Here is a 27277-nt window from a genome sequence, read left to right as displayed (position 1 = left end):
GGGAAAGGAGAATGTTAGCCGCTTTGAGACTCCTTCGGGTAGTGATAAAGCGGGATATCAAATCCAAACTCTTCTTCCTCTTCTTCTTCTTCTTGCTGCTGATAATGCCAGTTGAGCCTAAAGATCCCTTGGTGCAGCAATCAAACTGCCTGGAGATTCCAAAACGTGCAGCCGAATCATGCAGTGTGTGTTTCCTGACTGTGCCAAGGAGGAGCTCTCATGGTTTAATGCTCCCCGCAGGAAGTAAGATACTAAGTGAACCCCACCAAAGCTGTGAGGCCAAAGTTTCCCCTGGTGCAAATGGAAGGTTGTCTATTGGCTGGTGTCTATTGGGACTGGTTGGGTGGAAGGCAGGGAGACGAACAGTAGGTGGCGCCAGAGCCAACGATAGGCAGAGCCTACTCATTCTTGTTTCGTTCCTTCTCATCTCTGAGTTCTGCCAGGGAAGCACTGAGACTATAGGAGAAGAAGGTGACAAACAGTGTCATCCCCTGGACTCATAAAGTTAGAAGGCAGGCTGGTGGGGGCCGGCTAAGGTTGGTGGGGCAGTGCCACCCTTGTGTCCCAGCCTCCGTTGGATTTTCTATCCTAAAGTTCATATGGGGGAGATGATTTTCATTGGGCCGATGGGGTGCAGGTTTAACCGTTCCTCCTTTTCCATGTGCCCTGACTCCAACCCTGACCTCTGCCTCAGGGCTGTTATTTGGAATAAAATAACTAGAAACATCCCATGCAATGGCTGGAGTAGCCAAGTGCCCACTGTCTGTAGGAATCCTCTGTTGGAAGGGCAAGTCTGCCTTTCAGATAAAGAGCCATAAAAAAGGAAAGCAACTGGGATCTTGAAGAGACGTAGCTCAGTGGAAGAGATTCTCCCTTGCATGTTGAAGGTTCCAGGTGTGTTCCCCGGCTTCTCCAGGTAGAGTTGGGAACATACCATACCTGAAACCCCGGAGAGCAGCTGCCAGTCAGTGTAGGCAATACTGAGCTGGAGGGCTTCCTGCGCTCATCCCAGCTCTTGGCACCTCGGCAGCAGACTGCAAATGCATGGGTGACATGGTCATAGTCTTCTCCAAGGTGGTGTGACTTACTGTATTTATATATAATTATATGAGAATCTACACCTATGAATTTAGGATGTGCATATATATTTTTGTAAATCTTTGTCCTTTTTTATTAGTGGTGCAATTCCTTCCTTCTGATGTAAAAAATGGGGTTTTGCTTTTGCTGCCCAACTCCCCATGGGACTCTGAGTCCCCTAACTCCATGATCAGAGAAAAATGGATGGAGGCTGGATCCAGTGGAAAGCAAGGCAGATATTTATTTTTCTGTTGCAACAGAGTTCGCTACCCTCCTTCCAAGGAGGGAGAGGGCCTGAACAAAAGTGTGCAGGAACCTTTAAATGCTTTTGATATTGCCCAACCCCCTTAGCCAAAGACCACCCCCCAATCATCATCATACATACATCATGGGAGATGGTCTACAGCAGAAATCCTGTCTGCCAGGATACCTGATAATGGTCACCGATTGCATTACCTGGGCAGCCTGGCCATTCTTTTGTGATGGTTCCTGAATCCAGGTCACAGGCCCACCATATTCATACAAGAATACACCCTTAATCCAAGATTCGTAACCTAAAAGACAGTGGGAAGGCTTTCCCCATTTGTCTCCCTTACTACAGAGGAATATTTGGGAGAGTCAAAATGGCTCCAGGATTGCTCTCCTGTACTATTTCAGACACATGGTTTATGTATATATTTAGATATGTGTGCATTTATGAATATTTATTCTATATTTGAGACCTTAGAATTCTTATAACACTCCTTCCTTCCTTCCTTCCTTCCTTCCTTCCTTCCTTCCTTCCTTCCTTCCTTCCTTCCTTCCAATATCTAAGTGTCCAGCCCAGCAATCATCCATTTCACATCAAATCCAGTTTTCCCCTCGTTTAGCAATGTGGAGAAATCTCCCAGATTTTTACTGCTGAGGCAATTTCACCAACCTCCACTGTTCAGATGCTTTCCATGTCCTTTACGAAGACTGAAAACAGATGCCCTTGTAAAACTCTAGAAGTACTTAAAGGGAGAAGAGAAGTTTCAAGATAGACCCATCTCCCTTAAGGGCTCTCAGCTAAATACTTGAAATCATCTGTGCTAGGCTTATCTGCTCCTCAGAGGTCACCTAGGATCTTAAACAGCATTTGCTTTTTAGATTTACCTGAAGTACTTGGGTTTTAAATGTGGACAGGGAATTAAAAAGAACAATCCAGATTTTTTTTCTTTTAAGGACATTGATTTTTCTTTTTTTAAAGGAAAATTCACTGATAAAGTAAAGGCTTTTAAACCCCTGCATCTCTACTACTTGACTCTTAAACTGAGATGGAAAATTAGCTGATAATAGGGCTTGTTTTGCCAGTATGCTTGATAGGCTGCAATCTTGCTGCTTGCGCAAGCAAAGGAAATAACCCCAAATTCCTTGGAAAGCCTGTGGTTGTGCATTACCCACAGTGGATAAATAAATACTACTTTGTTGTGTGTGATGTTTAACAGGGTAGTTTAATAATTATTTATGCAATGCAGAGGTGGGCAATATTTTGGACCTCACACAGGCACGTACGTGTGAGCACACTCCTCTTTTTTCAGGAAAACCCAAAAGTTTTTTTTTTGAAGGAAGAAGACCTCAATTTTTTGATTGACTTGCCAAAGATCCAGGACAACGCACCAGATGTACTGCAGTCCTAACTCTCACACACACGACGTTTTTTAAAAAAACTTCCCTATACAGGGCTGCCTTCAGATGGCTTGAGGGTCAGATAACTCCATACCCTCCAACATTTCTCCATGAAAATAGGGCTGTCCTAAGGGAAACCGGGACATTCTGGGATCAAATAAGAAACCGGGACAGCTTCTGTAAATCCAGGACTGTCCCTGGAAAACAGGGTCACTTGGAGAGTCTGAGACATGCAAGAGGAAGAGAGAAGGTACACAATGAGATCTCTGAAGTCTGCAATATCTCAAATACCACCTCTCCCAATATGAACCAATTCAAACCCTGCAATCATCATCTGATACCCTTCTTCATGTACCTCTTCCTCAAGAGGTCTGGAGGGTGGCAACACAAGAACAGGCCTTTCTCTGCACTTTGTTGTTTAGTCGTTTAGTCGTGTCCGACTCTTCGTGACCCCATGGACCAGAGCACGCCAGGTACTCCTGTCTTCCACTGCCTCCTGCAGTTGGGTGAAACTCATGTTGGTAGCTTCGAGAACACTGTCCAACCATCTCGTCCTCTGTCATCCCCTTCTCCTTGTGCCCTCCATCTTTCCCAACATCAGGGTCTTTTCCAGGGAGTCTTCTCTTCTCATGAGGTGGCCAAAGTATTGGAGCCTCAGCTTCACGATCTGTCCCTCCAGTGAGCACTCAGGGCTGATTTCCTTAAGAATTGAAAGGTTTGATCTTCTTGCAGTCCATGGGACTCTCAAGAGTCTCCTCCAACACCATAATTCAAAAGCATCAATTCTTCGGTGATCAGCCTTCTTTATGGTCCAGCTCTCACTTCCATACATCACTACTGGGAAAACCATAGCTTTAACTATGGACCTCTCTGCACTAGCAACCCACTTTTGGAGTCCTCTCCCCAGGGAGGCTTGCCTGGCGCACCTTCATTACAAAACATTCCTCTCCTCCCAGGCCTTTGCCTAATTAAACAATATTTGGTCTTCTAAATAGTATATTCCTGCCAACCTAGCAGTTCGAAACACGTCAAAGTGCAAGTAGATAAATAGGTACCACTCTGGCGGGAAGGTAAACAGCGTTTCCGTGCGCTGCTCTGGTTCGCCAGAAGTGGCTTAGTTATGCTGGCCACATGACCCAGAAGCTGTACACTGACTCTCTCGGCCAGTAAAGCGAGATGAGCGCTGCAACCCCAGAGTCGGTTATGACTGCACCTAATGGTCAGGGGTCCCTTTACCTTTAAACTGTACAGTGGTACCTCGGGTTAAGTACTTAATTCATTCTGGAGGTCCATTCTTAACCTGAAACTATTCTTAACCTGAAGCACCACTTTAGCTAATGGGGCCTCCTGCTGCCACCGCGCCGCCGGAGCACGATTTCTGTTCTCATCCTGAAGCAAAGTTCTTAACCTGAATCACTATTTCTGTGTTAGCGGAGTCTGTAACCTGAAGCGTATGTAACCAGAGGTACCACTGTATCTGAAGAAGTGTGCATGCACACGAAAGCTCATACCAAGAACTAACTTAGTTGGTCTTTAAGGTGCTACTGGAAGGAATTTTTTTATTTTGACTATGGCAGGCCAACACGGCTACCTATCTGTAACCAGAGGTACCACTGTATATGTTTAGAGGGGTATTCATCAAATCCTAGAATCGTAGAGCTGGAAGGGACCCAAAGGTCATCTAGTCCAACCCCCTGAAATGCAGGAATCTCAGCTAAAGCATCCATGAAAGATGGCCATCCAACCTCTGCTTAAAAACCCCCAAGGAGGAGAGTTAAAGCCCTGCCCTGAGTTTCTGCAGCGACGGCTTCTGGGATCTTTGGAAGTTGCAGGAGAAGCCACCCAGCAGAACTGAGAATTAAGGGATATGATGGTTGCTTAAGTTACCTCCATCACCTTAACTATGAGTGAAGGAAGTTGAGGTATAAATAAATAAATCTACTTGTCGTCATAGGAAGAGCACTCTGGACTGAGATCTCTCTTCTTATCACCAACTGCATTTCGTCCATAGCATCTGGTTCTCATTTGGGTCAGCTTCTCTGTCCAGATTGTTAGCAAACTAATGCCATACACCGATACAGAAGCTTGTTCCAAATTCTCCTTGGCTTCACTGGAGAGTTCTTAAGTACTTGACTCCAGGGGTGCTGTTCAGTCCAAGAAGCCCAGCCCTAATTTGAGGCATGGAAAAACTCAGAATGTGTAATGTCCTGTGATCAGACTAATGGCTTTAGTGCTGTGTTGAACCTGCCTGCCAATTTCTCAAAAAGAGATCTTCCCCCATGAAAGAGGTTTCAGTTTTTCTGTCTCGTTCATTTTACTGCTTAAGTGAGTACAAGGTTGAGCTTGTCTTATCATTGCGAGGTAGCTCCCAAGGGAAGGCATTACCTCATGAAACCTTCCCTCACATTTTAACTGAAGCACAGGAAGCCAAGGAGGCTGGCTTAGAGGTCACCGACACACTGCCCTCAGGAGGCACCAATGTGTCTGGCAGTACTTCCTAAGGTGCCCGCTAAAGATCTTGGTTTTAAAAAAATCCCCTCAAATTTTCACAGTGCACAAGAGACAGTTTGCATTTCCTGCTCAGTTCCTGTTTGCTCTGGCTCAGCCTCTTGTCCATTGAGCATGCCCCTTAATCATGTCCACATTTCATTGCGTGACAGGGTTGGACACAAAAAGAGGGAAAGTGCCAAGAGTGTCTCTCAATGACTGAGCATGGTGGCAACTGATATAGGTGTCTTTTTCATTTTCTGTCCCTCTTTTTCTGTTCTTTTCGATGTGGCTGCCATTTTGTGTTCAGCCACTCACCAGTGTCAGCCATTTTGTGTACTTCCAAACAGGCCCATCCAGAGCTTAGCCCACCAAGGCCCAGGGCAAATGTACTCAGCTGCCCCCTCCATCTGCATGAACCTGCTTCCACACACTTACCCATCACCAGTCACCATTTTGTGTTGTGCCCCACACCCTGCGGCAGCCATTTTGTGACTGGCACCATTGGCGCTTTTTGAAAAAATTCAGATATGCCTACCAGTTTTGAAAGGGCATTTCCTGGATGCCTCCTTAATTGATGGAGAATGTTTGGGGTGAAGGAACAGAAGAAATCCAACCTAAATCATATGGACAGAAATGTGATGTCTTTTGACTAAGTAATTCACCAAACAAGAGCATGAGTTTCTCCACAGTCAGTGGGTAAGAGAAGAATAATGTGTCTGGACTTAGCATAAATCGCTTTTGTTCAAAACAGGATCATATTTCTTCCCTGTCAGAATCCAAACTTCAATATTTCCACTACAAAACATTACATGTCACTTCCTTCTTGGTTACAATGTCAAAATAAAATAATTTCATGCATGATGAAGAAATCTCACTGCTGTATTCTGCTCTGTGAGAAACTATCATGACGAGGTTTAAGAATGAGTCAAGTACAAAAAGACGAGGCGGCTTTTTATTATTACTGCAGTTCACCTCCACTAAATTTACCTGATGGAAACAACCAGTTATGAAAAACGCTTAATCTAGACATGCTTTTTCTTTTAAAAAGGGGGGTGGGGTGGAGGGAGGGACATGATAGAGGTGCAAAAGATAATGTGTGGAATGAAGAAAGTGGATAATAACAGGATTTTTTGTTTCCTTTTCTTATTGCTAGGACCCGGGATAAGCCAAGGACAGTAACTGGCATCCCATGGCTCTTGAAGACACACCTGTATCCGTAAGCATTCCATTGAACTTGTAATCTAATTGTTTAAATCAGTTTTTTAATTACTAATTGTTAAGCTTTTGCTGCATTTCTGTAGGTATTTTGCTGTTATTTCATTGCAGGTATTTTAATGCTTTTTGTGGAATTGTTCCGCAGTTTAATGATGGAAGGATTTCATAGTGGATTTTACCCTTGTAAAATGACTTGGAAGCCATTTTGGCATGCAAAGCAGCATCTCAATTAAATGGTTATTATATTTACTGTCACGTTTATAACCCATCTTTCCTCCGAGGGGCTCAAAGTGGCACGCATTCTTTCCCGCCCTCTCTGCTTTATCTTCACAGCAACCCTGCGATGTAGGTGGGCAGACAAAACGGAAGTACTCTTTCACACAGCATGCAGTTAAACCATAGGATGTGTTGTTCTAAGATGTAGCGAGAGAGATCGACTTGGATGGCTTTAAAGGGGAATGAGACTAATTCATGGAGGATAAGGCAACCAGTGGCTACTAGCCATGACAGCCATGTAATGCCGCCTCTTCCCATATGAACCAACCCCGGACCCTGCGATCATCATCTGAGGCCTTTCCTTGTGTGTCCCTTCCATGAGAGTCCTGGAAGGCAGCAGCATGAGAAAGGGCCTTTTCTGTGGTGGCTCCCCATTTGTGGGAGGCTCTCCCCAGGGAATCTCGGCAGGCACCTTCATTACATATCTTTAGGCACCAGGCAAAAAACATTCCTCTTCTCCTAGGCCTTTGGCTAATTAAGCTATCTATGACAGTCAGGGGTCCCTTTATGTTTACTATGGCTTTCTAAACTATGTGGCAGGGAAGGCTGTTTTGTTTGTTTGTTACTATGTTATGCATTTTTGTGTTTTTATATTGTAAACGGCCCTGTGATCTCAGATGAAAGGCAGTATAGAAATTTATTATTATTATTATTATTATTATTATTATTATTATTATTATTATTATTACCTAAGTGACAGGCAGCGGGCTTCGAGGAGTCCAAGGTTAGCAAAAGTACAGAAATTTGAGGGGGTAAAAAAATGCTACTAGGGGAACCTCAGTGACAGTTCAGTGAGGACTGAGCATGGTCAGTGTCCACAAAAATGTTTACTATGTGAGAAGGGAAGGACCAGAATGCCGTGTCAGAAAACACATGAATAAGAAGAGCTCTGTTTTGCAACACGTTGTTGATCTTGAGGTCCAGGGTGCATTCAGACAGCACTTGATTCTATTTCCCCGACATTTCCTTACCTGCTATTTTTTGTGTTTTGTGTGATGTTTTAAGTGTTTAAAAGTGTAAAAGCCACTTTTAGAAAACGGGTAGAATCTAGTGGAATGAGTAATGCTGTAAACTTGAAAAAACTGCATTGCAATGTCACGTGACAAGATTTTGGGTGGTATCCTTTCCCACTATTTAAAATTCATCACAACGTGGTGGTTTGTGGATCACAAGGACACAGTTCCGTAACACAACTGGTAATGCAGTGTAAAACGAATGTCTGAAATTGGGACAGGGGCACCAGCGTTGGCAACCACTAAGGCCTTGTCTGAAGGCAGCCCCAATTATCACCTCACTAATTTGTCTTCACTTTCGAGTAGCCAGGTGAACTTCTCTCAGCCTCTCTGTTCTTCCTTATGAAAGCATTCTATCCTTTTGGCACACAGCCTTGATTTAAGAACTCCACTACTTTGATGGATGTGGCCAAGATGATCTTTTGGTGGAACAATGCACGGAAAGAATCCTTACAGAATGCTCCCCTTGTAGCTGGTCCTTTGGCAGCTGATCCTCAGGGACGTGTCACATTTGAAAATGATTGATTATTCATTCGCCTGCGCTGCCTTGCATGGAACAGAAGCTTCGACGTGAGTTGCTTTCTGGTCCATATGAAACACCACCATCTTGGAATTGAGCACTCATGTCCTGTTTTGAGGCTTCCCATCTGGTTGGTCAATCTGAAAACAGCTTGTTGGACTAGATGGTCCATTGGCCTGATCCCACAGCCAATCTGATGCCAGCCAGATACCCAACTTTCCCTAGTCCCTAGTCCTTTCTATTTATTTTTTAGTGCCTCAGAAAGGTCAGCACCAAATGCTGACCATGACCCGACAATAAGCCAGGTGTAGGGAAGCTTTAATCCTGTTCTCCAGATGTTCCTGAACTACAACACCCATCATCCCTGGCTATTGGCCATGCTTGCTGGGGCTGATGGGAGTAGAACAACAACTGGAGGGCCACTGGTTGCAACAAGCCATGGATATTGCTGCAAATACATGGAATGCTCAATTAAAATGTGGCATCTCATTGCACAAAAGCTACAGAGGGAAATGTCATAATTTATGTATAAACTCATATTTCAATTTTTTAATTATTATTTTATTAATGTATACACTGTTTACATACCAAAATGGCCCTTAAGCGGTCTACAACTATAAAATAAATTGCAAAATCCATGCATAATTAAAATACACAATAAAACTGTTCCATCAAAGCATTAAAACAGCCTTAATTAAAATATACAACAAAACAAGCCAGTTAAAAAGCATAACAAATAAAACAGTTATCGTTTTATTTATCCAGTGGTTTTTAATATATTCAGTTGTTTTGTATTTAGTTTTTTTCTGTAATATGAAATGACTTCTAGACGATTCATAAATGAAATAAATGACAGCAATAAATAAAAGTTTAAAATTCTTAATTCTGCAATTGAACCATGCAGACGCAGCCAGGTATATCATCCCTGACCACTGGTCCTGTTAGCTAGGGGTGATGGGAATTGTAGTCCCAAACATCTGGAGGGCTGATGTTTGCCTATGCCTGCTTTAAGAAAGGGGTTCTGATGAACATTCGTCAGCATTTTAGGGCACGTTTCTTCTGAATTTACCATTGTATCTGCTATTTTACTGGGAGGAGCTATGGTAGCCACTTTTAAATATCTAAAGGGCTGCCACTTGAAAGATGGGGCAAACTTGTTTCCTCCTGCTCCGGAGGGTAGGACCCTCAAGTTAAAAGAAAGGAGATTCCATCCAAGCATCAGAAAGAACTTACTGACAGCAAAAGCTGTTCAACTTTCATGAGTGGTCGTGGATTCTCCTTCCTTGGAGGTTTTTAAGCAGAGGTTGGATGGGCACCTGTCTTGTATGTTCTAGTTGATATTCCTGCATTGCAGGGATTGGATTAGATAGGCCTCTGGGTCCCTTCCAACTCTACAATTCTATGATTCTATGACTCTGTCTTCCAGTGGTGGTGAACGTGATGATGTTGGACTCCAATTCCCACCAGCCCCAGCCAGCAGGGGTCAATGATCAGGGATTATGGGAGTTGTAGCCCAGAAACATTTAGTATGTTTAACCTGCAGAAGAGATGACTGAGAGGTGATATGATCTGTTGTTGTTGTTTAGTCGTTTAGTCGTGTCCGACTCTTCGTGACCCCATGGACCAGAGCATGCCAGGCACTCCTGTCTTCCACTGCCTTCCGCAGTTTGGTCAAACTCATGCTGGTAGCTTCGAGAACACTGTCCAACCATCTCTTCCTCTGTCGTCCCCTTCTCCTTGTGCCCTCCATCTTTCCCAACATCAGGGTCTTTTCCAGGGAGTCTTCTCTTCTCATGAGGTGGCCAAAGTATTGGAGCCTCAGCTTCACGATCTGTCCTTCCAGTGAGCACTCAGAATGGAGAGGTTTGATCTTCTTGCAGTCCATGGGACTCTCAAGAGTCTCCTCCAGCACCATAATTCAAAAGCATCAATTCTTCGGATAGCCATCTTCAAATATCTGAAGGGCTGTCACATGGAACAAGCTTGTTTTCTCCCGCTCCAATGGATTCAAATTACAAGAAAGGAGATTCTGACTAAACATTAGAAATAACTTTCTGATGGTAAGAGCTGTTTGACAGGAGAACCGGCTATGTCATGGAGGTTGGATGGCCATCTGTCAGGGAGCCTTTAGCTGTGATAACCTGCATTGCAGGGGTTGGTCTAGATGAACCTTGGGGTCTCTTTGAACTCTATAATTCTATGATCTCAGCAGCCACAGGTTCCTCACTCCTGCTGTATTATATGAAGGGCATGTATGATATCACACTGGTGCTATGGGATCAGTATTGTAGATATAGCCAACAATTATATTTTTTTGGGGGGGCAGCCTTTGATTAGTGTGGGAAAGAGTTTGGGGAATTTCAAGCGCATTTGTCTGGACTTTGGCTGATTAGGTCACCATGACCATCTTCCACCATGCAAAATCAGGGCTCAGAAAAGAGGTTGCCTTTGGACATAAACCTTGCATTGTAAATCTGTATCCTTGATTATGACATGCAGTTTGGAAATCCTTGACAGAATACCAGGCTTTTACTGCACTCTTCTTGCCTAACTGATTTCAGCTGTTCATAACAGTTTTGAATGGCATGTGATGATGGCATAAAACTCAACTTAAAAGTGTAGCATGGAAAAGAGCAGCCAGCTCCAGCAGTGATAAGTTGAAATGTGTTTTGCAGAACTGGCTCCCGCAGTTTTCAAAAGCTGACAACAGAAGGGAAAAAATAATAACATTTGAGAGAGGGATGGGTGAATCTGTCAATTTCTGATTCTTTCATATTCTTGTTTTTCCATTTTTAAGCTTGGTTCTCCCCGTTTCCACTTGAGTTCACAAAAACTTTTTTTTTTAAAGTCCTCGTGGAAGTTCATCAGCAATTTAAGTGTGAATTTTTCCTAATATCCACATTTTTAATACAATTTGCCCAACATACACATTTTTGTAAGCAATTTCTCCTAATATAATGCATTGTGTGTGTGTGCTCTTTTCACCAGTATATGCATTTTAATGCACATTTACATTTAATTTACATTTTATTGTAGCAAACGCATTGTTGGCAAAATTCAAAGAAGTGCAAATTTCAAAGAATGAATGTGTTTTGGTCCTCATAAAGTTCCAGGTGGTGTGAATTAGGTAGGTTTACCTTTAAATGTGAAGTGAGCTAAACTTCTCCCCCATCTCTAGTTTGGAGAAGGCAGAGACCTACAATGGAAGCTGGGGCTTCTTCTTTTTGACAGGAACCTGTTTCTCATTTACAAAATGCAAAGTGCTGGGATTCATTGCCCCTGCCCCCAAAGCCATGCCTTCTGACCTAGAGATCTGTATATACCCCCAGCCCCTGCTTTATTGGAGATATTGAATGCCTTGGTATTGATGGGAAATCACTCTGCATATCCTCAGAGGCACTTGTGTTATATCAATACAACATTCCAAGGCTGAACCTTGATCCTTAAAAATGTAGCTCATTAGCAAACTGTGGCTCAAATCAATCCCCGATAGTCACTTGTGGTAGCAGGAATATATGCCAAAGGAATATTTGCTTTTGTCTTAAGGGTACTTCAAAAATTGTTCCCAACAGAAATCTATATATTCTCCCCTGATATCTATAATATGATTAATGGAACTGACGTTCAAGAGAGCAGGTTCCCTGGGGGAAACTGTTTCCAGGAGAACAGCTCCCAGACTTACATTTTTAAATGTAATTTTTGTATACTTTTTTTTTTTTAACTGAGAGCTGCACCGCAAGATTCAGACAAGTGCAAAATCTGAAGGACGGATGTTATGAAACCCACACATTAGTCTGAGAGGTGCGGAATTCATGAAGAACAAATCCCCAACTCCCAAAAATAAAAGTCCACATATGTGTGGGTCCCTGTGGTGAGGGAACGGTACTCAAAACATTTCATATATGTATTTAACCAAATTTGTATACTGTTTGGTTGGAATAAAACCTCAAAGCAGTTAATAAAGAACATGCTATGGGGCATTGTTCGCTTTTTTAAAAACTTTGTGTACCTCCCAACTGAACCCTGGCCTTCTGAACTGAACTCCCAGGGTTGAGCCTTCGCTTCCATTAAGGTTTAGTTGCTGGCTAGATAATACTTCGGAGAGCAGAATACTTTTTGTGTGTTTATTTCCCATCATCTGTGCAGTTGTCGCCCCCCCCCTTCAAAATATGCGCTGCGCCAGATAGAGATGTCTCCTCAATACTCGTGATGGATGGCTAACCCAAATTACTTTGAGGCATCTGAGTTTTCAAGAACTTCCATTAAGTTACCTCATTTCTTGCCTGTTTGTTCTGCAAGGCAACCCTGGGCAATAAGGCGAAGATTCCTGATCTTCGTAAACATGTCCTAGAGATAAAAAAAGAAATTGTTTCAAAATGCTGCACCCTCCTTTCCTCTGTATCTCCACATGCAATTTCCTCCTTGCCAGGCTTTGAATTCAGTAAACTCTCAGATGTGATTTTCCAAAACTCAAGCCCCTTCTTTTTAAAAGCTTTTAATCATAGCTGCCAAAGACTCATCCCCTGAGGCTGCAATCCTGTACACCAGTGGTTCCCAATTAGCTAAGTTCTGTGGATCCCGTTTTTCAAAAGCCAAGCCATGGGCCCCCTTCTTTTGAAAATGATGATATCTCTGTAGTAGTTTATGTTGTGTGAATGGTGCCACCATATACCCTCCAACACGTCCCAGCACAAAATCAGGACGTGCATTTTCTGGGCCACAGTCTCACTTGATTCACATGACCCGAAAAATGGGATGGTCTGGACAGTTGATGGGTATGTGCCATGGGCCCTTTGGGGTCCGCAATCCACCAGGTTTGCTGTATGCACTTACCTGGGAATATTCCATTGCATTCAATGGGCTTACCTCTGTGTGCACATCTATAAGACTACACTGTCAATCAGAGGGTTCTTCTACTAGGCCATCATAGGAAAGTAAATGGCAGCTTTCAATGCAGCTGCGAGCAGTTACTATATTCTTGGGAGCCAACCTGTTCTTCAGATTTCCAGGTTTAGGGACCGTATGTGCATTATGGTGCTCAAATCAACCTCCATGTGAATCACTAGGCTCTGTAATAAACTTAAAGCATTCAATACTCAATAATGGCTGGTGCCCATTCAACCTGCAGAGGGAGAAGGCAGGGAGCCCAAACAGTAGATGGAGCCAGAGCTGTTGACCACCAGAGCTGACTATAGATTTATCTCCATTCTCCCCCCCTGCTGCTGCCGCCGGAGTGGTACCTATTTATCTACTTGCACTTTGATGTGCTTTCAAACTGCTAGGTTGGCAGGAGCTGGGACCGAGCAACGGGAGCGCACCCTGTCACGGGGATTCGAACCGCCGACCTTCTGATTGGGAAATCCTAGGCTCTGTGGTTTTACCCACAGCGCCCCCCCCTCCGCATTCCTTTTTTGATATGTTTACAACCCACTTTTCTATTCATAGCAGCAACCAATTGGGAGGACCCCCCCCCAACCTACAACAGGGGTGGGGAAGAGATCTGGCAGGCTGGATCCTGAGCTCCTATATCCACCAAGGGCTGCCTACTAGGTTTTTGCTAAACCTGCTGTTGTTGTTTTATTTATACCCCACCCATCTGGCTGGGTTTCCCCAACAACTCTGGGTGGCTTCCAGCACATATAAAAACATAATAAAATGTCAACCATTAAAAACTTCCCGGCACAGCTCCATTCTGGCATTTGGAGGTGGGGGGGGGGATTTCCCAAAGGCAGCAGTGGCAAAGGCTCATCCATCAGATCTGTGACTTGCAACATGCAGCTGAAGCTGGTGAGCAACATCCTTCCCAATGTTTCCTGGCGGCTGGGCTGGAGGAAGGCCTGGGAATGTGCTGCATCGCATAGCACAGGGTGGGGAGCTTTTTCCATATAAATAATTAATAATAAATTTATTAATTATTAATTATTATTCCACCTGGTGGGCCAGATGCTGGTTTTCCCCACCTCCACCAGGCCACTCTGGCCAGTGGGTTGGGGTGCCCACTTGTCCATTCCCTTACATAACCATGGCAGCAGGTGAGCTCAAAGGAAGATCCAAGGCAATCTGAGCAGGGCTTGAAGTCACTGTCCATCAGCTGATTGGCACAGACTGCAAGCCCTGCTTTCAGGACTGCAAGCCCTGCTTTCAAGACTGCAAGCCCTGCTTGCACTCAGCAGTCCCTCTTTAGTGTAACTGATCCCAGCAGGTTTGAGGTCACTGCCCATCAGCACTGACTGCAAGCCCTGGGCAGGGGTCAGCTGCACTACAGAGTTTCCCACTGGGAACGCCAAAGCACGGCCGATCCCAGTGGACTTGCTGCCACTGCTGATCAGCTGATGAGCAGTGATAGCAAGTCTCCCTTGCCAAGGAATCACCAGGAGTGCCCTTTAAGTTCCCATTGGCACCAGTGGAAGCCTCCCATCAGACCAATAGCAACTTCATGGAGGGAGTGATTTTCAGCAAGATAATGATGCATAGGGAAAGGATGCCCCATCACAACCCTATTCACCACTCCCTCCCCCTACAGTGGCTATTTGAAGAATATAATACCTGAGCACTAAATGCTTCCGTGCATTTAATGTCACATATCATTTTCTGACATGCCCTGATGCTCAAGCTTGCTAGCGCTGGCCTTGATACTGTGCGCTGGAAATTCAGCAGTGCCCACACCCAGCAAACCAGCTGATGATGGACTGATGTGTATTTGACTTCAGACCCAGCAGGGTGAATGTGCATCAGGACTGAAAATTGAACTTTAGTAACACAGGTTTCCAAGCCAACGGCTAGAAGACTTTGTTTATACCCTCTTCTTTCAGTTTCTGATATGTCTAACTGATGCCGCTTTGCAGTCAGAGAGGAGAGCATTGGTTGCAAAAATTGGCTAGACACAATTAACTGCTTTATTGTCATTAACTCTCCCCCCTCCCCAACCTCCATATGGGAAGCTTGACAGAAGGCCATTTATACAGACACATTCCAAGACTTTGCTGCTTGACAATGCACCTTCTCTTCTACCAGAGGCCAATCCATATGGGGAAATGGGGCACTGCCCCATCAACCTCAGCCACCCCCCAACCTGCCTGCCTTCTTACTTCCAACTAGGGTCCAAGAACGAGCACTACCTCAACTTCCTACTCCTTAATCCAGGGGTGACTGATATCAGCTCCAATGTATGGCAAGATCTCATGAGAAGACTTTTTCTGAAGTGGTGGGGGAGCCACGAGAGAACCCCAGTTCAGCTGGACACCTGGAGTAACTTGCTGTAGTTTTAAGGCTGTTCAAAGTAGCTAGTCTTCATGAATTTCACTTGCAATGCTCTGTGTTGGCCCCTAATTCTCCCCCATTACCCCCTGGACCTCAAGAGCAAAAGCAGTAGAGAACCTAGCGAGAAGCTCAGAGTTTGCTCTCCTGGGATGGAAGGTCTAATCAGGGCGAATGAGAAAGCAGAGAACCCAGTGAGCAGTGACTCAGCAGATTGCCTGTCACTCTCCTATCCCAAAACATAAGAACAGCAGTTCTAACGTAAGGAAGAGATCTTTATTCAGGCTAATAAAAGTATGGGCTCAGCAGCAAGCACAGTGTCTAAAAGTCATGATGCCTAGGTACACGAGTAAGGTGAAACATGCAGAACTGAAAGGATGCAATGAAGATGTCCCAACAATTTGTCATGCTGCTCCCACCAAGCTTTTAGATGTGAGGCAGGGCAAGCTCACTGACTCTCACTGACTTATGATACTACCATGCATGCAAATGCATGTTCTGTCTGGGCTGCTGCGTCTGACCCCTCGGTTCCCAATTTACAATAACTTTTGTTTGCAGTTATGTTGCTCTATCTTCTTCTTCCCTTTCTTGCATTCTCTCACTCACTTGTCCTTTCCTTCCATCTCAGTCTCTTCCAGTCTCATGTTTTCCTTTAGTTCCATCCAATTTGCATTCACACTCCAAACTAGCCCTTTCTCCTGCAGCATAAATCTGCCAGAATTTATCCTTGTGGTCCTGGAGCATCCTCCAAGACCCACTGACGCCACAGTGGTCTCATTCTGGGTTGGGTGGCCTGCAAGGATGACACACTGATGGCTGCTGAGACCCTTCTCAGACTCTTTCTCTCCTTTGTCAGCCCACAGAAGCCAGCTGCAGCAGTCACTTACCTCCTGTTCTGCCTGCAGCTCTCTATTCACATTTGGGATGACAAAATCTGTCTATTTCTCATCGATGTCATTTTCACACATGTTCGCCTATAAGTCTGTTCCATCTGATTTTCGCATTAACTTCCATTTAAGAAATAATAAAGTCTGGACTGAAATTTTAAAGCATATTTCCCCTACAAAATGCATCTTTCCAAATGCCAGAGCAATTCGAAACTACTCTGACAAGTTAAGCGTCGGAGCACTACTTTGCTAAATTCAGAGAAAGTGACACATTCGGTGGGCAGCTAAGTTCTGATTTGCACATTTAGAGTTGCGAGGTGTGGATTAGGCCAGGTCATTATAGGATTTGCAAAGACAAAATAATCTACACGATTATTTTCAACACACCCACACAAAATAAATTGCAGTCATTGCTCAGTTGTTACGGGGAATCTGAAAGTGTTAAGATAAAAGTTCATTGCTTGCTTTAGGGACTCCTTGATAACACTTTTCAAGTCAGTACATCACTTGCTTTGGGGATTACAAATAACATTTCTCAAGCCAAATTTGCATTGCATAGCTAAAACTTTCTCCCTGTGTACAGGGGACTTTTTGTATGGAGGAACATTGTGGCCTATGAGCCCACAGGCTGATTGACTTCCTAGGAAAGGAAAGGGGAACCTGTGGACATCCAGATGTTCTTGATCTCCAACTCTCATCAGCCCAAACAAGCATACCCAAAGCCTGTCCAACCGTCAGGCAGAGTCATACCTAACCCTGACCTGAGTCAAACACTGAGTCATCAGGGGATGAACCAAACATTCCACAGGTCAAGGAGATCTTGAGGGGCAAGCAGGGTCTCTTGTAGACAGTGTGCCTGGAAATCCCAGGTGTGAGAGAAGCATCCCTGGGTAAGAAACCCTGTCAAATTGCAGTGCAGTCAAAGGAGCCCAGGGGCTTTTGTGCCACTATCAAAGGTGAGAGATCTTCTCAGAAAAATACAAAACCTTGTGCAAAGCCACAGAGACTTACGAACTACCAAACCTAAGATGAACTTATAATGTCTGGTTTCAATGGATTTTTCAAATGCTTAACTCAGTCCTTTGTTTTCTTTATCTTATTTATTGTGTGTATATTAGTCACCAATGTGTTGCATGAGTTGTACTACTATCAGCAGCACAGGTTGCATTTTTCTAGCACTATCAAAGGTGGTGGCGGGGAATTAAAAAGCATTCATTTTCCTCTCTGAGGTTGTGCTTATATTTATTTATCCCTAGATCATAGAATCTTAGAGTTGGAAGGGAACCCAAGGGTCATCTAGTCCAACCCCCTGCAATGCAGTAATCTCAACTAAGGGATCCATGACAGATGACCACCCAACCTCTGCTTAAAAACCTCCAGTGACAGAGAGCCCAGAACCTCCTGAGGGAGACCATTCCATTGTCAAACAGCTTTTACTGTCAGAAAGTTCTTCCTGATGTTTAGTCAGAATCTCCTTTCTTGTAACTTGAATCCATTGGTTCAAGTCCTACCCTCCGGAGCAAGAGAAAACAGGCTTGCTCCCTCTTCCATGTGACAGCCCTTGAGATATTTGAAGATGGTTGTCATATCTCCTCTTACTCTCCTCTTTTCTAGGGTAAACAAAGCCAGGTCCTTCAACCATTCCTCATAAGGCTTGGTTGACAGACCCTTGATCATCTTGCTTGCCCTCCTCTGTACACATTCCAGCTTGTCAACATCCTTCTTAAACTGCGGTGCCCAGAACTGGACTCAGGACTCCAAGTGGGGTCTGACCAAGGCAGAATAGAGTAGTACGATTACTTCCCTTGATCTGGACACTGTATATACTTCTGATGATATAGCCTTGAATAGCATTAGATTTCCTCACCCCACCCCACCCCACCGTGTAAAGCCATTGTAAATCTCTCCTTCTGACTAAAAGAGAGACATGCCAGTCATGGAGGACCCCTTTGGGAATGTGGTCCTGTGTCTACAAAAGTCTCCTTCCAAAGATCAAAATGAGAACATTGAACTGGGTCCGGAAGCTGTTATAGTGCTGGCATAATGCCGCTTTCCAAGAGAATACTATGAAGAGGTACCAAGTTGTAGGATTGGGTCACTAATCAGCTTAAAACCCAAAACTTCAACTTATCTAAATAATGCCCTTTGGCTGTGACTGGGCCAAGGACATTTCAAAGTTGACCACATAGAGCAAAAGTGCCTTCAGGGCTCTGGGTTTAGAGATGGCGCTTCTCAATCAATGATTCTGGGCACTGTGGAAGCTCTAGTCACTTATGATGAGGCAATGCATCCTTGTTAAAGAGTTCTGGCGAGAGAAGGTGAGGGCAATTTCGTGACTTAACGGAATGGCCAAAATGAGAGAGTGGGAATGAAAGCTAGCTATGTATTACAGTGATGCTTTCACGAGGAAATGGACCGTGCATTTAATAGCCCATGTTATGACTAAGCCTATTCTGAGTTGGATGAGACCATAGGCTTGAAATTGTTTTGGATAATCACAGGGTCCTTTCATAGCAACCTTCAAATCCATTTCAGTGGAAGAGCTTGAGGATTAGAGAAGGCATTGCAACTTTTGAGAATGTCTCTAGAGGATCCTCTAAAACTGGGGTGGGAGACCTTTTTGCAGAGGGCCACATTCCCTTCTGAACAACCTTCTGGGGGCCACTGGCCAGTATTAGGTGGGGCCAGAGGCAAAAGTAGATGGGTGGGGTACAATCATCATCATCAGTGCTTTTTTTATACAGAAAAAGGTGCTAGTACCCTGAAGTTGTTAGAGTAAGTACCACACTTTTAATGGAGGGGGGAGGTACCGGTACTGCTTACCCTTGAATACCCCCAGAAAAAAGCACTGAGATTCATCATCATCATCATCATTATCCAATGAAGAAGCTGATATAATGTATAAATCTCCTCTACGGTCTTTGTGCTGGCTTTAAAAGAAATATTGTATTTAAAATACACATATATTAATTGTGCAGTCTCACCACTGGCTGAGAAAGTGTCATGCTTTGGATAACAATTTTTCAAACAAAATTTAACACACTAATTTTCTTGGGATGAAGATCAAGTAGCTTTCCATTCGGGGTGTACCTAGAGGGCAACTTGTTCAAGTTAAGCTTATTGAAACAGAAGCAACAGAATGTCAATTTGTGGTCTAACAGCATGTCATATCTGAGAATTGAATAAGCAATTACATGAGGCTAAATTGAATTTATTTCAGTGCCAGATTTGTAGTCCACTTGTTGTTGTTTTTTGTTTTTTATTTTTTGACTGAGATAAAATACTACTCTGTCTATACAGTAAACATGTTCTCAGGTGTCATAATTTTTAAGTTAGCAGCTTTAAAAGTTGGCTGTTTAAAACCTCCCCTTTAAAGTGAGATGTGCTACATGCTCTTTTACCAGACTGCAACCAGTTAAACATCACTGTAGGAAAAAGAGAAACAAGGAACTCTCCTGTGCAAATGAGTTGTAAGCAGAAACAATTACGTGTGTATGAAAAAAGTGGTTTCTGGAGACCCTACAAAATCAAATTGGAGTGATGGCATGGCAGTCCTCAGTTCAGATAAGTTTCATATTCTCTTCTTGCAAATTACATGATCGCCATTGCGGAAGTGATGTCATAGCATTGTCATAGCATCATCAATCAGATTTGGCTCTGTGATGACATCACAGAACCAAATCTAAATGAAGACAGCCACAAGCCCATCAGGTCTGTGTCCCTGCGTCAGTTCTGTCATGCGGAAATGTTGGTGAGTTTCCAAGATGATTTTTTAAAATTGCAAACTGATGTGGAAGTGTGGAGAACTGAACTTAGCACTGGAAAAAGGCAAAACTAAAAACAACAACAACAACCTGGAAATAAATTCATCCATCACTCAGCACCTCCTGCAGAATGTGTGGCTGGAACACTGGGTTTGGTCTAGGAGGAAAAACAGACATGAATGAGACAGAGCACCTGGAATTTTGTTGGAGCAGCTCTTGAGAAACATGTGCTAATAAGTAGGAAGAAGAGACAGTGTGTACTTGGGGATCTGTGGCAGAAGCAGTATGTCAGTTTCTGAAAGGATGGGCGCTCGCTGAGTCAGACACGATTACTGGCATTGCCGCAGACCACCAGGATGGATTCTGATGCTGTTTGCTACTCATGTTTAATCTGGCCTAACTCCTTGGAAGGCTGTCCTTTGACATCTCTCTAAATCGGAACACGGTCCTCACACGCCTGGAGGTTCTTAAACAGCTGCCTGGGATTTGTTCTCAGGACCGCACCTTTCGACAGCCACCAAGGCAAACCGAGTAAGATCCTTAAGCTTGCAGCACAATAACAAGATTTTAAATGCTTCTTCACATCTTGCCTCTGAGCTCTCATGTCCGGGCTCCTACCTAGCACATGCAGAGCTAGACTCTGATACTTGGAAGCAGAAAAGGGGTCTTTATTTGCGCAAGTAACCGTAGAGCATCGACAGCAGGTGCCATGCTCAGGAGTCATGACTCAGGAGCAAAGCGAGGAGCTCAGAACTGGACAGAAGGAGCAGAGAGGCTCTCACAGGTTTCCCCTCCTGGCATGCTTTTGAAGATGAGGCGTGGCATGCTCACTTGTGGCACGTTTCTTGTGCTGTGGGAATACCAGAACCTAAGAAGAGCCTGCTGGAAAAGGCCAATGGCTTGTCTAGTTCAGCATCCTATTCACTTATATATATATAATTTTTATTAAATTTTGTATTTTACAATTTAGAATACTCATTTAAACATCCTTAAAATATCAGTTACTTCCCTTCTTCTCTTTCCATGGTTCATTTTGCCAATCATAAAACCCTGCATATTTTACACATTTTATTCCATTATTACATCCATCAAAACTGTTGAATTTATCTTAATGCTGCCAACGTTTTCAAGTGTACACAATTTCCCCCCATATACAGTCATACCTCATGTTACGTTTGCTTCATGTTACATTCTTTCAGGTTATGTCCCACGGCGACCCGGAAGTACCAGAAAGGGTTACTTCCGGGTTTTGCCGCTCGCTCATGCGCAGAAGCACAAAATGACATCACGTGCATGCTCAGAAGCGGCAAATCACAACCCGCGCATGCACAGACACGCCACTGCGGGTTTCGCTCTTTTCATGTTGCGAACGGGCCTTCAGAACGGATCCCGTTCGCAACCAGAGGTACCACTGTATTCAATAAACATTTTCCAATCTTCTCTAAACGTATGTTCTTCTTGTTCTCTTATTCTATATGTTAAGTCCGCAAACTGCACATATTCCATCAGCTTCAGTTGCCATTCTTCTTTAGCTGGGACCTCGCTCGTTCTCCAAAGTTCAGCATCCAGTTCTCACAGTGGCCAAGCAGACACCTGTGGGAAACAAGCAAGCGGGACCAGAGTACAACAGCTGTCTGCCCACCTGCAATTCCCAGCAGCTGGTATTCATAGGTGTTGGCTGCAGGTGGGCACTCCCATTGGTGGGTCTGCTCCCATCTGCAAAGGCATTGTCTGGTTCTAGGTGACAAGGCTGCACTCTCCTGCTCAGGCCACTTCCTGTTCAGCCCCACATCTTGGCTGATCAAAGCACTCCCCAGGCTTCTCTTTCTCTACAGCAGAGGTGGAGAAGAGAACTTCCTTGCTCCCTCTTTCTTCCACAGGGCAAGAAGGGGTGTTCCCTCCTCCTCCAACCCAGGTTCCCCATCCCCACATTTCTGCCTCCTCTTCCATCGGATCCTGCCAACCCAAACCCGATCCTGAGAGCATTAGGGGACTCATGGCATCTAATGTGTGTTCACCCATCAGCAGAACTATCATTATATCTGATTTTCAAACCTCATTGCAGATAACTCACTCTGCCTTCCCTCTGCAAGAAATCCCTTGAGAATGGACCCTAGCAGTAAGGAACAGATTTTTTTAAAAAAAAAAAAACCCCAAAGAGGATTTCACCTTCTCAATGCATTTCTCATCTGAAGGGGGTCGGGTGGAGAAGCCAGCTCACATTCTGCTTCTTAATATAGATTAATTTAAATCCAATTGCTGTGCTGCAGGACGGTATAAAAATCAGGCCACCCAGTTTTTATTGCTGGGAAGTGGTTGTGATCCTGGGTAACAATGAAGAAATACAGAGCCGCAAGCAGAATGTTGCTTGCATGTTCCATAGCCCAGCAGTTCTATTCACTGGAGCTAAGGTAGGGCATGGTTCTTACACCCATCAGGCCCTGTTTTCCTTAATCTCACAGCAAAGATTGGAGAAACACAGATTTGTAGAGATGGAAAGGACTGTGAGGATCATCTAGTCCAAACACTTGCAATATTTGTTTGTTTGTATGCCTTATCTCAGGGTGGTTTACAACATAAAACTATAATATAAAAATCACAAAATACGTAATCAAATAAAAACAAAGACAACCCAATAACCCCCCTTTCCAAAATACATTTTAAAAGGGCATCAAATGTCAATCAGCCAAAGGCCTGGTTAAAAAGGAATGTTTTTGCCTAGTGCCTAAAGGTGTATAATGAATGTACCAGCAGAACTTCCTTGGGGAAAGCATTCCACAAATGGGGACCCACCACGGAAAAGGCCTGTTCTCATGTTGCCACCCTCTGGACCTCTCGTGGAAGCACATGAAGAAGGGCCTCAGAGGATGATCTCAGGGTCTGGGTAGGTTCGTATGGGGAGAGGCAGTCGTTGAAGTACTGTCCTGAGACATTTAAGGCTTTAGAGGTCAAAACCAGCACTTTGAATTGGGCCCGGAAACTAATTGGCAGTCAGTGTGCTCTGGCCAGGATTGGTGAAATATGTTCAAACCATCTTTCACCCAACATGGGGCTCGACCCCACAACCCTGAGATTGGAAAAGGCAGTGGTGGAACATGTGCCTTGCATGAAGAAGTTTCCAGGTTCACTCTCCAGCAAGTAGGGCTGGGAGAGACCACCCCTATGGCAAAAAGTGTGTGTGAAGAGCCCATCGCTGAATTTAGAGAGTGTTCCAATAGGCCAGAGTATATAAGGCCACCTAGTCTCCTAGTACCTGGAGGCAATGCAGGTCTGTGGCACCTTGTTCGAATGTGGTGCAGTGGTTAGAGCACCCTTTCTCAACTTTGGGTCCCTAAATGTTGTTGGACTACAACTCCTATCATTTCTAGGCAGCATGGCCAGTAGTTGGATATGATGGGAATTGGAATCCAACAACAGGCTGGGTTCGAGTGTTGGCCCTGGGAGACGTGGGTTCAAATCCTCACTTGGGCATGAAGCTCATTGAGTGACCTTGGGCTAGTCTAATCTACCTTAATGATTGTTGTGTGGATTAAATGAGGAAGAGGGTGGAAACCATGTATGTCACCATGATCTTCCTGAAGAAAAAAGTAGGATATGAATGCAATAAACGAATAAACAGAATAAAAATAGTTTTCCTGTCTTGCTTCATGAACTCCTTGTGAGATTGATCTTGGACTGTTCCATAACCTTGTTTTTGGATTATGTTTTAGACTTGGACAGATTCTCTATGCTTGTGTTTGGCTTGTGAAGACTGATCTTCACCTTGAACCCTACTTTTTTGGGTAAGTGTTTTTGTAAAAGACTTTACCCTCTTTGGACTGAACCTCTGGCCCCTGGATCATGACAGGGATGGTAGAAGTTGTCACTCAAAACATCTGGAGAAAACCATGTTGGTGGAGATGCTGCTCTAACCACTGCACTACAGTACACACTAAGAGCTTGCATGTGTTCCGAGGCACACTCTTGCCTTTTTCTGGATTCCCCACACCTCCCTGTGTAAAAAGCCCTTCTTTGTTTCTCAGATATGATACTGACCTGTCTGAGAACAGAAGTTCAATTGACCCACAGCTGGCCACAAGATGTTAGGCAAGTCTCCCTGTAACACTCCTCTCAGGCATCCCCATTCTCCTCCCTGTGGAGTTCTAGAAGGAGAACACTAAGACCAAGGAGGAGGGAAGCTCACAGGCGGTGCTGACCTCTGGACTGGTTAGGTAAGGAGGTAGGCCTATGGGTGGGTGGGAGGGGGTGGAAGCAGACTGAGGTTGGTGGGGCAGTGCCCCTCTGGCCATAATAGGACCAGCCAGCACTGCATGTGTGGTGAATATATCATTTCTCCAGGAAGGTAAGATTTGGAAGAAAAGAGCAGGGAGGGGGTATTATTTTGTGAAATAAGCATGCCCTAGAGTGATTGCTCTGTGCTCATAAAACAATTCCATTTTCTAAGTCCCTGACACTAAATCTCATGGTGTAAAAACAAATTGTTTGGAGAAAACCATGGATGTTACAAATCATTCCTGTACAAAGCAAACAAGCTATTTACTGAACATCATAATGCTCCCTTTAAGGTCAAACAAAAAAGTGTGTGCGTGTTTAAAAAACAACAACAGAACTGTTAAGCTCTGCTGTAGATCCCTAAGCTAAACACCCTTGCCTTTAAACAACAAATGTGAAGAATGAAAGGAGCACATATGTGGATTTATATGCACATCTGGCTTTGGGTTCTTTATTTCTAACCTCCAAAGTGAGCCGGCTTCACAAGGCTGAATTCATATAGAAAATCCATGCCCTACTTGTGATTTATGACGCCACATAACTACTCCAAGATGGTGCGATCCAAAATATCTCGAGGAGGAGTAAGAAGCCCCATAGAGCTCTCAAATGTTCCTACTTGGCATTGAAGGTTTCAAAAAACGGTTGAGAGAGAGGCAGGATTAAAGAATCTAGAGACAGTTTTCTAACAATGGCTCACAGCAGGGGGAAGGGAGCCTCGGGCTATCCTGACCTCTTTATCTGGCACTTGGGCTAGAGAACCTGTTCGTCTGGGGGCCACATTCCTTTCTGGTTAATCTTCTGGGGTCCACCATGCCATGGATGGCAGGGGCCATAGGCAAAAGTTGGCATAGCAATGAATACGAATATTGTCTTTCTACATAGTCTAATTTTTACACGTACCTTTGTCTATCCTCCATCCAGATAAGCATGATCAGAGTCCAACTTCAAATATCTGAAGGGCTGTCACAAGGCAGATGGAGCAAGCTTGATTTCTGCTACTCCAGAGGGTGGTGGTATTATTAATTATTATTATTATTATTATTATTATTATTATTATTATTATTATTATTATTAAAATTCCTATACTGCCCTTCATCCGCAGATCACTGGGCAGTTCACAACATAAAAATACAAAATGAAAACACAAGGTAGACCCTGAAACCATGAGTAAGACAACAGATTCCAACAAAACATTAGGAAGAACTTTCTGGTAGTAAGAGCTTTTTGACAGCAGGATGGGCTGCCTTGGAAGGTGGTGGAATCTCCTTTATTGGTGGTTTCAAAACAGAAGTTGCATGGCCATCTATCAGGGATTCTTTAGCTGTGGTCAGTGCATTGCAGGGGTGGGACTAGATGACCCTTGGGGTCCCTTCCAACTCCATGATTCTAGGATTCTGTCTTGGTTTAAGCTACCTTGCAGAGTTGTTGTCAGGATAAAATTGGTATTGGGAGAGAGAACCAGGTGTGCTGCCTTTTGCTCATAAGAGGAAAGGCAGGATAAAAAAATTACAGCAAATAAATTAAAGCAAGTCTGGAGAAACAACATCTAGCACTTGTTTCATAGACCCTTAGTTTCTGAAAGAGAGTTTCTGCGACAAGCAAATCTTCTAAGCACAACAGATGTGTAATATGCTTGTTCTGTTCGTCTAAGAAGTAGCCAGCTGAAACCAAGAGGTACTACAATTTAACATGTTAAGCTTTGTGCCCCAAGCAATTAACAACACTTTTCAACCTGAAATCGGTGTTTTACACATAAGGCGGCTTGTTTTATGTGCAAAACAAAAGTTACAGAAGCACAGCTATAACCCGCCTCCCAAAACGTTATTTTGCTCAGTTCTGTGCGGACAAAATCAAGATTGAAGCATAAGAATGGCCTGGCTTGTGGGAACAGAGCAAGCTGCCTTATACTGGATTAGACCATTGGCACATCTAGCTCAGCTGACTAAACCAATGGCAACCAAGCTAACACCCACAGGATCTATGGCACCCCTGAAGACTTCTAGTGGCACCTATGACTCTGAGCTTTCTTTCTTTTTAAAAAAAGTTTCTAGCCCTCCTAGATAGAACCTCACGGGGCAAAATGAACTACCTTGTGAGCAATTTCTGTGAAATGAGTGTGGTGTAGCTACCTTGTATTCTTCCTGGTATTGGGTGGCGCTGTGGGTTAAACCACAGAGCCTAGGACTTGCTGATCAGAAGGTCGGTGGTTTGAATCCCCGCAACAGGGTGAGCTCCCGTTGTTCAGTCCCTGCTCCTGCCAACCTAGCAGTTCAAAAGCACATCAAAGTGCAAGTAGATAAATAGGTACCACTCCGGCAGGAAGGTAAACAGCGCTGCTCTGGTTCACCAGAAGCAGCTTAGTCATGCTGGCCACATGACCCGGAAGCTGTACGCCGGCTCCCTCGGCCAATAAAGCGAGATGAGCGCCACAACCCCAGAGTCGGCCACGACTGGACCTAATGGTCAGGGGTCCCTTTACCATGTGAGAGTGGTGTAGCTACCTTATACTTTCCTGGTACTGAGACATGCTCAGGGCTATTAGATCTAGCTGGTGCTTCTCACCACTCCTCAGCACTCAGCCAGTCCATGACAGCAGTGTTTCAGGCAGGGGCCTCTCACAGCCCTACCTGGAGACGCCAAGGACTGAACCTGGGACCTTCTGCGTGCAAAACAGATGCTCTGCTACTGCACTATAGCCCTTCCCCCCAAAGGGCACAAAGGAGATCTGGCTATAAATTACTTTTAAAAATAAGATAGTTGAATGCTAGCAAGCACTTGCTTGTTTTTGTTGTCTGGGAGCATCCTCGGCCTTCACCAGCGGGCCTGTGCAATCTACCCTTTGGGTTGTGACTTTTTTGC

The 27277-nt window shown here is 44.2% G+C and overlaps 2 long non-coding RNA genes across 4 annotated transcripts; one reads left to right on the top strand and one right to left on the bottom strand.

The window, feature by feature from the left end:
- The first annotated feature begins 5210 nt into the window (after positions 1-5210).
- Positions 5211-25416, top strand: LOC310693006. Its single transcript, XR_014518954.1, has 4 exons — positions 5211-5910; positions 6368-6430; positions 23867-23928; positions 24169-25416. It is a non-coding gene; the product is annotated as an uncharacterized lncRNA (long non-coding RNA).
- LOC310692998 lies at positions 10120-24169 on the bottom strand. Of its 3 annotated transcripts, XR_014518945.1 has the most exons (4): positions 20237-24169; positions 19206-19312; positions 12510-12585; positions 10120-10938 (listed from the first exon to the last, which is right to left on the bottom strand). It is a non-coding gene; the product is annotated as an uncharacterized lncRNA (long non-coding RNA). The 3 variants fall into 3 exon arrangements; XR_014518944.1 differs by having other exon boundaries at positions 19206-24169; XR_014518946.1 differs by lacking the exon at positions 19206-19312.
- Positions 25417-27277: the final 1861 nt, after the last annotated feature.

Source organism: Podarcis liolepis (assembly GCF_965112155.1).
Source record: "Podarcis liolepis genome assembly, chromosome: 14".
In the NCBI taxonomy this organism is placed as follows: Eukaryota; Metazoa; Chordata; class Lepidosauria; order Squamata; family Lacertidae; genus Podarcis; species Podarcis liolepis.
Note: the sequence above shows the minus strand (reverse complement) of the source record. Positions and strands in the feature narration are given on the sequence as shown.